The sequence below is a fragment of the Palaemon carinicauda genome, chromosome 2 (assembly GCF_036898095.1).
Source record: "Palaemon carinicauda isolate YSFRI2023 chromosome 2, ASM3689809v2, whole genome shotgun sequence".
In the NCBI taxonomy this organism is placed as follows: domain Eukaryota; kingdom Metazoa; phylum Arthropoda; class Malacostraca; order Decapoda; family Palaemonidae; genus Palaemon; species Palaemon carinicauda.
Window position 1 is genome coordinate 202023708 of NC_090726.1, and position 11542 is coordinate 202035249.

An 11542-nucleotide genomic window follows, 5' to 3' on the forward strand; every position below is an offset into this window, starting at 1 on the left:
GGTGGATGTGATCTCAGAAGTTGGGGGTACCCAAGCCACCTACCAATCACGGTTCAATAAATAACGTTAGGGTTTGTTAGTATGGGAACAAATCATGGATAAAGGATCTGATAGTAAAATTTTTGTCTAACAATGTAAAAGGAGCAGTTATTGAAGATAGTCAAGAGACCAGTTTCAATAAAAATGGCAGAACTAAAGAATCACATTTCCTCTGAGTAGCCAAGTTTCAAAAAACCTTAGGACTTCTTCAATACTGTACTATTTTCTATTTGTAACTGAAGAAAAGGTCAACCGGTTATGTTTCTAACAAAGGAATTTGCTATTTAATAAAATGGAGAGCTAGAAAGAAAAGATCTCTGAAATGAGAGAATTCAATGTTCTACAACCTCATGACCAGATGTGTGGATTTCTGCGACATTGAAAATTGTAAGAAAAGCATCACACGTACCAATAGCCCTACGAAAGTCAAAATGGTCAACAGAAAACAAGCATTCGCTCTTTAGCTACTAAGGGAATTATAGTAATTTGCTGGTATTGGAACACATCGACATTACCAATTCTCTGACATGAGCAAAAGGAACCTCTTCCAGCTTAACTTGCAAAACATAATGGAACTTTGGAGTTAGCAGGTCTGCACCCTCAACAAAAGCCAAGGTCTGTAGGATCCTCTTCTGAGATTATATTCACTTCTGTACTTACTCATCCAGCTCCTCCTGTAATATAAATTATGTAGCTATTTAAATCTAATCATATACTAATTAAAATATCTTATTCTTATATGTTAAGAATTTAAATTGAAGTACTGTATCTATAAATCAAACATATGAAACTAGCTTTACTTATGTTGTTACCAAGCAGTTAATTTCAAGTAATTTTAGATTTTTGTACATTTAAACTCACTACAAAAGTTATAAAAATATTAAGAATCATCATCATCTCACCCCCCCCCCCCCCCTCATCCCTACATTAAGGGGTCGGCTGCCTGAAGCGCCCTCTCCAATGCCTTCAATCAAAGGCATCCTCTTCCACCAAACCTCTTCTCTCCATATCATCCTTCACCTTATATCGCCACCTAATTCTCTGCCTCCCTCTTGATCTTCTCCCCAAACAGGTTCCTCCCAAGCCCTCCTCACTCCCTCTCCACTATCCATCCTCAACACATGACCACACCATCTCAGTAGTCATGACACTAATCATATCAGTAATCTTTACTACACCTGCCATTCTTCTTACCTCATCATTCTCCAATTTCTCAAACAGCAATATTCCCATAATCCATCTTATCATTCTCATCTCTGTTCTCTCAAGCTTTGCTTCCTCTTTTCGTCTTAAAGCCCAAAGTTTCTGACCCATAATTAACACTGATCTTATTACTGTGCTGTAGATCTTGACTTTTACCTCGATTAACCTTTTCCAATCACATACCACTCCTGTTACCTCCCCTACACTTTCCCTATGCTGCTTTTATCCTATTCTCAATTTCAGCAGATAAAAGACAAATAATTTTGAATTTTTGTATAATCAGACTCACAACAAAATTTATACAAATGTTATCAAGAATGAATGTCAATAAAATGAAGGTATATTAGAAGTAGATTTAAGATTTTGATATCCTCATCGTAGATTTAAGATTTTAATCAAATTTTGATATCCTCGTCCTCATTTCTTAAGCTCGATATTTCAAACACACTACACTTGCCAAACTTGATGGCATGGAAAAAGATTAGAATTTTAAGTCCATAATTATAACATTAAAGTTATTGAACTACAAGCTAAACCTGATGGCATGGAGAGAGAGAAAAAAAAAAAAAAAAAAAAAAAAAAAAAAAAAGAGTAGAATTTTAAGCCCATAGCTATAACAAAATTATTGTACCACAAGAATAAACAATAAATGTTTGCCTTTTTTCAAATGTACTGTAATACCTGATTAGAATCATACTAAAATATTTCTAACTTTACTTGTCTTCAAAAATCATATTACTTTGAACATAGGATTATTTTTGAAATTTTACATTTGGATTTAATCATTTCAAAAGGAATAAGCAAACATTTCCTAGTTATCAAAATACTTGAAATCAAAAAAAGATCTAAAGTTTTTAGGTACAGTAGTTTAAACAACCATTAGAATATTGTATATTACAATACAGTACTGTACTCTGAATTAAAGAAAAACACACAACACTTACATGATTTTACTACATTATATCACATCTTCAGTTCCAGTTGGGAAGATACATATAAGTAAACGTTGTGGTTCATAGCAAATGAAGAGAACCTCCGTCATAAATCTGTGGCTTTTAGAGTTAAGGCAAATCTCTGGGTCCCAAAGAATGTCATCCGAGGAAAGTTACCTGAAATTATAAATAATTACAATAAATAAACTTAATTGCCTCAACAGTTTAACTAACATCATAACACCTCACACCATAGAAATCTCTTGTGCAAACTAACATAAATGGCTCCTTTGCAAACGAAGACTAATATTAATTTTTATCTCGTTTAGAAAAAAATGTTTTGTTTTTATCATATAATTGGTTTTCCCTTTAGCTATACAGTATTGCTTCTTACTATACACACAAAAACTTTGCTTACTTTTCAAGTAACAGACCACAACAATTATCATGGGCATGCAACACTTAAAACATTAAGTGTCATCCGAAATGGCTAAACGCAAAGGGGCTATCACCACACTATCACTTAATAACTAAGATGAGGAAAACCTCCAACTACTGTAAGATAAGATGCTATCAACCTACGAACAAATCATACCACAGGTACCAACCCATGACCACTGAACAAAAGATTCCAACACCATACAATCAATGCAAGACAAAGATGTAGACATCATTAAAAGTCATAGATGCTGGCAATCTACCCAATGACAGTGCCAGAAAGAAATCCTGATAAGCTGTAACAAAAATGTTACAATCCTGGTAATACCAAGCAAGTTACAACTTATACAGTATCCATAATACTTGAATTTGCTCATTTTCATGATACAACCCAACTACAGTCACCAGTATGAAAAATCTTTCCTTGTTCCTTAATTCACCGGACTTCTTGCTTTTAAACTTCACTCACACAATGATGTCTGATACATTCAGTCAACCAAAACAGAATTCAATACTGTACTTATATATAATTTGTTCAACTCCCATACCAGAACATTTACAAGTCCTTCAGTTATCTGTTCACACTGCAAATAAAGTTACCTTCAATATCTGAAAGTTTGACAAGTTAGCACTAGGATATGCTGTAACCATGACCCAGACGTCATAGAACCCTAAAAGGGACCAGTGGTGTAGCTATGGGGGGAAAGAGGTGTCACTTTCTGAGAATGTCCCCGGGCCTCCAGGAAAGGGGGACCTACAATAAAGCAGGGTCAGAAAATAAAAATATATAAGTAAACTTCAATTACCACCAGTATATAACAGAGTAAGGAAGATGATGGTTCAGAAACCCAGCCCTAAGTCCCTACTACACCCAAGAGGACCCCTAGCTTTCGACCTACAAATCTAACAGGATGCACATGGGATCAAAGTACACGCACAGCTGTGTCATGCTGTACTGTCCTAGTTGCGTGTGTTTTGATTTTAGGTGACTTTTAAGAGAATTTTATTTTGGTAATGAAATTTTGGAATTCATTACTACAACTACTTTTTTTATTTTTACTACAGGTCTGTATCACTATTACTGCATGACAACTTTCTCAACCTATAATGAAAATACTATACTAAACTTGCTTCCACGGACCACTAAAATGATTAGGGAGCTGTGGTAAAGTAAGTGTGGATTTCACTATTAAGAATTATACTTACCAATAAACTCGTCAGTCCAGTGTAGCAATGACAATATCTAATGTACCACACGTGAAATCTTTCATAAGAGGATGATGGCTTGGTTAAGGGCCTAATCTCAGTCTTGACAGAGCCATACCAAGTCAGATGGCATGGGAAAACTTTAATGACCTTACAAAAAACACAATACAGTACAGCATATGTACTTTGGGTTAGTCTATACAGTATTTCACCTATTGTTCGTAGCCTTAAAACAGCTTTCTACTACAAGTTAACAAGATCCATAAACATTACCAAGATCATGCAGAAACATCTACCAACTACTCTCCTACACGATACTCTTCAATGACAGCATAGCTCTTACAACTCCGTACTGTACTTTGATGAACTAAACTCTAGAACTGTGATGGCAAGATACAAAAGGGTTGTGAACCATACAAGTATTATTTCCAAAAGGCCAAGTTTCATAAATATTCAACTAATCATTGATCCAACCAATCACTGTTGGCATTTCCTTACCCAAAATCCAAAATTTCCCAATGTGGCACCACTTAATTGCTACTCTTTAAAGACGGCCTATATACTGTAGTTAAAATAACTTATTTGTGACAGAAATTTAAAGTCAAATTCATTCGAAACACTACTATATAAAGCTTAAAATCAACTGGTTTTAACCCTTTTACCCCCAACGCTATTTGGAACTTTCCAACCCTTAACCCCCAGGTTTTTTTTAAGCACATTTTGCAACATATATTTTTTAAATTGCTCCAACAGCCTTAATTTTCGTCATAGAGAGGTCAGGTTGGTCTCATTATTTTGGAAAATGCCTGAAGTTTCTCATAAAGTTATCAAAAATATGCAAAAAAATGTAAAAAAAATTTTTGCAAGGACGTACCAGTACGTCCTTGGGAGTAAAGGGACGAGTTTTGTGAAACATACCAGTACGTCCATTGGGGGTAAAAGGGTTAATTCCAGTTTCATCAGAATAGATGCATGTCAGAACGTCATCTGGGCAAGCCCAACCTCTGTGGTGCCTGAGCACGGCAGCAACCTCGCCAGTAAACAGTTTAAACCCAATCTCCCAGGCGAGGATCGATCTGGCCCCATGTGAATGCTAGGCAAACACTACCCCTGTACAAGCCAGAAGGCTACATATGAGGTATATATAATTCAATTATAGATCCAGAATCCATTCCTAGTTGAAACTGTAATTTTATCAAACAATCTACAGTACCAATAACCATAGGGTGCAAATTGGCACCCCAAGAACTTTTAATTGTTCATTATGCCAAACATAAACTTAAAACAATGGCAGACTAACCTGTGAATATCTACCCGTGTGGTGTCACTACAAAACACCGAAATACTGTATCATGTTTCACATGATCTAACCTTGAACGCTGTCCTTATCAAGAATGCTTCACCAATAGCAACAATCCAATTATTTCCTTAAACTAATCTAGGATGTCATGTTCTTGCTAGTGGAACATCTTAGTACTTCTAAATGTTAACACAGATAAAGGTATAATGATCGACATAAATAACCACACATATCTGACAATATCAATTTACATACCATGTATGGCCTTCGCCAGTTCAAGGCATTATAGGGTACACTCACAAAACATACCTTGAATTATGTACGATAGCTGTCACCTGATCTAACTCGGCCAACGTACAAACTACAGTTTTGAAATCATATCTGCCTTACCTAAAAAGAAAATTACAGACACTAAGTTATTCCAAGCTTAAGTATTTCGGTGGCCAGTTCCTCCAGCGAGCATTAAAAATGGATACAAACTAACCTAAATTTCTGCCACCCCAACCCACCTTATCTACAAGCCACAGTCCATAACTATTTACCTAACATTGGGGCTAACGGCCTCCAACCCCCCTTACACTGACATACTCTTAGTCAGCCTTCATCATACATAAAGGTGAAAAGTTTTACTGTATTACAGATTCTCATTTCGAACAGAAAATATATGTTTTCCTGTAGTAAATAACGCGATTTGACCTTCATTTCAACCACAAACAAACAGAACAACCAATTCGACTAAATACTTTACCAAGCTTTCTTCCTTTAATGATATATCAGCCAAACGTGACTTCGTTGAAGTTTTATGGGACAAATCACTAAAACGTTTTGCGAGTTTATGTTTACCAAACCAACAATGGTGTGATGTAAACAATAGCACTTGTCAGCCTGAAAGTGACAGGCAATCTTGCCAGATATGAAAATTTATTCCTAAGTTTAGGTATTTTGGATGTCTGATGGGGATATTTTGCACAAATTTCTATGAAGAAGAAACATAAATGAGTAAAATTTTATATTGTTGCAATTACTTTACTTAAGCTTATATGAAGTATAGTGAGAAATTACTATATTAGGAAAGCCTACAGAAAATATATTTGGGGGAAATGTGGATTTTTGGGTTATTCGGGTTTTTTTTTTCATGAATATTGGGAATTTTTATACTAACCCATCTGACAACACTGTTGACAGGTTCTTGTTTAAAGAAAATGGGAAGTTGAACTCACTAAAGAAAATGAGAATGCCAAAAGATATAAATGATTAATTCGTCTTGATCTATACTATAAAATTCCCTATATCCCTAAAAGATACATATAAATGTGTAATAGAAGCAATTAGGATAGAACATATTGCATTAAAGCTTATTTTTACGATAAATTTCATAAATCTAAATTTATTTTTTTAGGCAAAAATGCATGCTTTTGCCATCTATCGATAAATATTAGAAACGGGACGCTTAAGCTATCTAATGAAAAACTTTTGTTAATTTTCTAAAAAGTATTGTAATATAGATAATAAAGCATTATAGATACTTAAATGTGAAAAATAATCAATTATTCTTATTTATTTTTATTGGAAAATATTACTAAACTATAATAGAAATAGAGATTTTAAAAGAAACCTGAAATATTCATTTTGGCAATAACAAAAACTACGGGGTCTACACAATGAAAGAGAACCAGAATTACCACAAGTGACAGAATAACTTCTAACAAAGCTAACTAAATAGAAGAGAAAATTACAACATAATAGTGTAATTATATCATAATTTAATTAAAAAGATTATTTTTCTTTTATGTTATATAAAAGAAATGAATTGTTCACAATTTATTTACCCTAATAAAATCTTAAGTGTTGGCTCTCTTGACTGAGAAATTCTACTATATTTGAAAATTTATTTCGCCTGCTGATAAATTTCTTTTAGTTTACATTACGACTTGGAAGCTAAAATAAACATACCCAAATCATTCTCTTATTCTCATAACGTAATCTTTTTTATAAATTTATAATATATTATAATATATAAATGCTTAATAGTACTAAATTTAACCTCTATAAACAGCCAAATATTTGTCATAGTTAGCTTAAAAGAACGGTAGATAATGGCCGAAGTGAATAATTTATACTGAGGCTCTATTGTCTTTTTTGTTTAAACTTTATTTAGAAATATATCTATTGACCAAAATAATGCTTAGTAAATATATATACATATTAAAAAAAATAGAGATATAAATTTCCCAAATTTTGTATTACTGATATGAAAAATCTTGGAGTTCTCCTTGTTCACGTTGGCAATACATAAAATGCGTCGCTTGTACACGGAAACCTAGAGTGTATGAATATGAAATTATGAAAGTTTTTAAACAAATGTTATACAGATGCGAAACTGAATGATAATGAAATATTAAGTATATTGTCATTTGACTTTTGCTACCCATGAACGTTCTGTCCAATGTATAGGCTGCTTTAGCAATTCTATTCCCTCCTACATTATTATTGTCTTTAGTTTCACTTCAAATAAATGTTTAAAAAAATAATTAAGCCTGGCCTAATTAATTTATTTCATCTACCGGTGAGACAAAATAATATAATATAACATAGTATAATGTAATAAACACTCATAAGAAAACAAGAAATTGATACAATCAAAATACGAGCTATCTGCTTGTCCTTCTTCTTCTAGTATAAATGATTGTTCTGCTATGTAGGCCTACATTATTTAGGATGTACATGCCTCATCTGGTTTATTTCTTTATACCCATTCATAGTGAATTAATTTTTAATGAAAATGGACAAGATCAGGTCAAATAACAAGGTACATATCAGTCAGTCATTCTAATAGGCTCTATATCTCCTTTTCTACGAACATGGGCAATTTTTTTTTCTTTCTTTAAACCAACAGCTACATGTATATTCTGGGAGAATAATTATACTTTAACTGAATTGTTTAACTTTTCTTAAAGCAAAGGAAACCATTAAATACATTTGTAACATACTTTTGGCTCCTCATTTGGTAAGTCTTTGTCATTTTTATAACATTATCAGTCTGAATTCTTGTATGGATGAGGTAAACTATAGACCTACTAAAAATATCAATTAGCAGAACCATCAACAATGTGACAGCCTGCATCATCAGCTATTATCATAACAGGGTTATAATATTTTCCATCAATCCCTAGAGAAATTGATGCCTGGTGAATTTGTGTAATTGAAGATATGATCACACGAGAAATGTTCTTATATTAATAAAGTTGATGACACTAAATTACTTTGTTCCATTTGTATTGCTAGTTGTAAATTAGTTATACTTCTAAAGACTTACTGTTCTCCATGGTGGCAATTCTGAGACGATCAATTAATATGAATGCACAGTATCTGTATTCTGTAGAATACGATCAGGGAAAATCGTCCCTCCCTATGAAAATAAGAAAATAAACATCAGACTATGATCATTCGATACTCTAAATAAGAAATGGCATCATACTTTAACTCAAAACATCATTAACTTAATTTTGACGAGTATTACAACCATCAAGGATGGATAGCTTATATTAACCTTGATAAGAACTAGTTTTAATCAAACTGAAGTTATACCTTCTGCAAGTATTTTAAACACTATAATTACAATGATATGCTACTCTCTTTGCATCATTTCTATCTCCTGAATGTAGATGTGTGGTTGTTGAATCCCTTAAAAAAGATCTAGCTAAAATCTTCACGAAGTTGAATCGTAATGAAACTCAAAGCATAATTGTAATTGGGTTGAGGACAGTGGTTCCCCAACATCCAGGCCTCTGCATTGATATTGTTTCTTTGATTATATACAACATTAAATTATACGTGGTTCTTTATTGCCAGTTTACTTTTGAGAAACAATCTTTCTGTTTCTTCTGCAATCGCACAAAAATAGCTTATCGAGTCTCTTTTAAGATTTTTGGTGATAAATCTCCTCTTGAAGAAATGCTTTAATTCTTCCCCTGTGCTGATTCTCGTCTGATATACCAAATCCCTCAATAAGAACACTTACAGTTCATTAGAAATAATTTATATTATTCTCAGAGGTTTGTAATCACCACTGAAACATTTCTTATGTAACATTTACTTCAATAGATTGAAAATGTTTTACCAGAGTTATTCTTCACGCTTGGAGACTATCGAGCATCTCCTCTCTGAGAAGATTTTCGCAACAAGTTGTAATCAGGATGTCTGGATACCTGCGAAAGTCATCAGCAGCAGTCTACCAGGGAAAGTGGAAGGTCCTCTGTGGTTAGTGTTGTGGAAGGAGTATCTCTCCTCTCAATGCCACTATTCCAGCAATAGCAGAGTTCCTCATGTATTTGCGGGAAGAAATGTCAGTCTCAGTGGTAAAAGGCTATCGCTCAGCCTTAAGCTTCGCCTTTAGACTAAACGGAATGGACATTTCTTCATCACTAGAACTTTCATTACTCATACGGAGTTATGAACTTACCTGTCCTCAGTCTGAAGTGAGACCTCCCCATGGAACATGGTTCGAGTTCTCAGGTCTCTTTAGAGACCTCCCTATGAACCATTACGCCAGGCAACAGATAGCCACTTAACTTTGAAGACGGTGTTCCTAGCATTTTTGGCTTCGGCCAAGCGAGTCAGTGAACTTCATGGTATTTCATACAACATCGCCCATTCAAGGGGTTGGGGGGAGGTAACATTCAGCTTCGTCCCTGAGTTTATTGCTAAGACTTGGAACCTGGGAGTAGCGGATCCTCAATTCGACTCCTTCCGGATTTTGAGTCTTCGTTCTGTAACAGAAGACCCTGATCACCTCTTACTCTGCCCAGTGAGGAGTTTGAGGCTGTACCTTATGAAAACAGCTACAGCCCGTCCTCATGTGCCAGCACTCTTCGTCAGCACAGGACGGACCAAGGGGAGGGTCACCAAGAACACAAATCTCTACATGGATTCGCAAGGTCATAGATCATGCATTTAATCCAGACCCTCTTCCTTCACGTTGCCCCAGAGCACATGATGTCAGGGGCGTAGCTACGTACCTGGCATTCAAGAGGAACTTCTCAGTGACGTAGGTTCTTCAGGCTGGGGTGTGGAAACGACACACTACTTTCACATCCCACTACCTGCAAGACGTGACCCACCGGAGGCTTGATGTGTTTTCTATCGGTCCTGTGGTGGCTGCACAACAGCTGGTATAAAACCTCAAGCTCCTTATTGGACAAGTAGCAGAAGGTTGAGGGCATTGTTACTCTGTTTTAGTCTGCGTGAATGAAAAGGTTTGACTGGCTCTTATTCTTTTCTTCATCCTCCCCTCTCTTGGGGAAAGCAGAATCCTGGGTTCTCTGCACAAACTGACCTCAAACCACTGTGGTATTGGGAAAGTCTTGGTTACAACAGTTTTTCCCACTAGACTCGGAATAACTTTATCTGGATGGTGACTCTTCAAAATATCTCAACACGCAGCTTGTGTAGACCGTTGACTGTAGCAAGGTTTTAGCGAGGCGCAGGCACCCCTTATTTTGAGTACTAACATACTCAGATAAGGAGCCCCCGGGTAAAAGCCAAAACCCAGATTGGCAGGGACATCCACCTTTCCTAATGGGTAAGTCACCCCTAATAAATGGCATGGTTTGTATTCCAGTTACGAAACAAATGACAAATTCGTAGATACAAACCTTAGCTATCTATACAAATTTGCCCACCAGCCCTATCCCCCTAGAAGTCCTACCTCCAAACCAAGTGAGCTAATTCACTGGTGTGCGAGTGGGAGCGGTAGCAAGCTACCCGCCTTAACCACACTAACTAGTGGTATGAGTAGTTAACCCTCGTTGAATTTTAATGGATTGTCATTTCAGTTTCGCTGAAAGTAATACCCCTAAATAAATAGCTAAGGTTTGTATTGTTAGGAAAATTACAAATTATCTACAAATTTGTCATCTTGTTTGGATTTATGAACTAGGGCTATATACCCAAGTGCTGGGGCCAGTGAGACCATTCAGACCTCATTTACAACTGGAAAAATCCCTACAATTACACAGTGAAGTAGTACTTGAGGAATGTTGACAGCAACATAAGAAAAAAGTGGGAACAGAGGCAAATTAAAGGATATAAAGCAAGTCCGCTATGGGGCAAAGAAAGTTACGAAACCCATAAGATCTCATTGATGGCTCTATACTTTTGTGAACATGAATTAAGCCTTTTTAGTTCAAAATATAGGCCTTTACATTAACGGCCTTTATTCAATTATATACACAGAAATATGGGTCTGTCAATTCCTATAATATTATGGGCTTCCATCCAGACCAATATGGTTGTAAGTAATGTTAGTCTAATTAAAGTTACTATAAAATTCATTACTGCAATAATTAACTCATCATCATATCTTGTCACACCACCACAATAGCCAATTGAGAGCAGTCTGGTTAGCTTCTACATGATCTCACCA

General features: G+C 35.3%; 1 long non-coding RNA gene across 1 annotated transcript; it reads right to left on the minus strand.

Moving 5' to 3' along the window:
* Nucleotides 1–216: 216 nt before the first annotated feature.
* Nucleotides 217–5989, minus strand: LOC137622969 (uncharacterized). Its single transcript, XR_011040534.1, has 3 exons — nucleotides 5867–5989; nucleotides 2187–2351; nucleotides 217–713 (listed from the first exon to the last, which is right to left on the minus strand). It is a non-coding gene; the product is annotated as an uncharacterized lncRNA (long non-coding RNA).
* Nucleotides 5990–11542: the final 5553 nt, after the last annotated feature.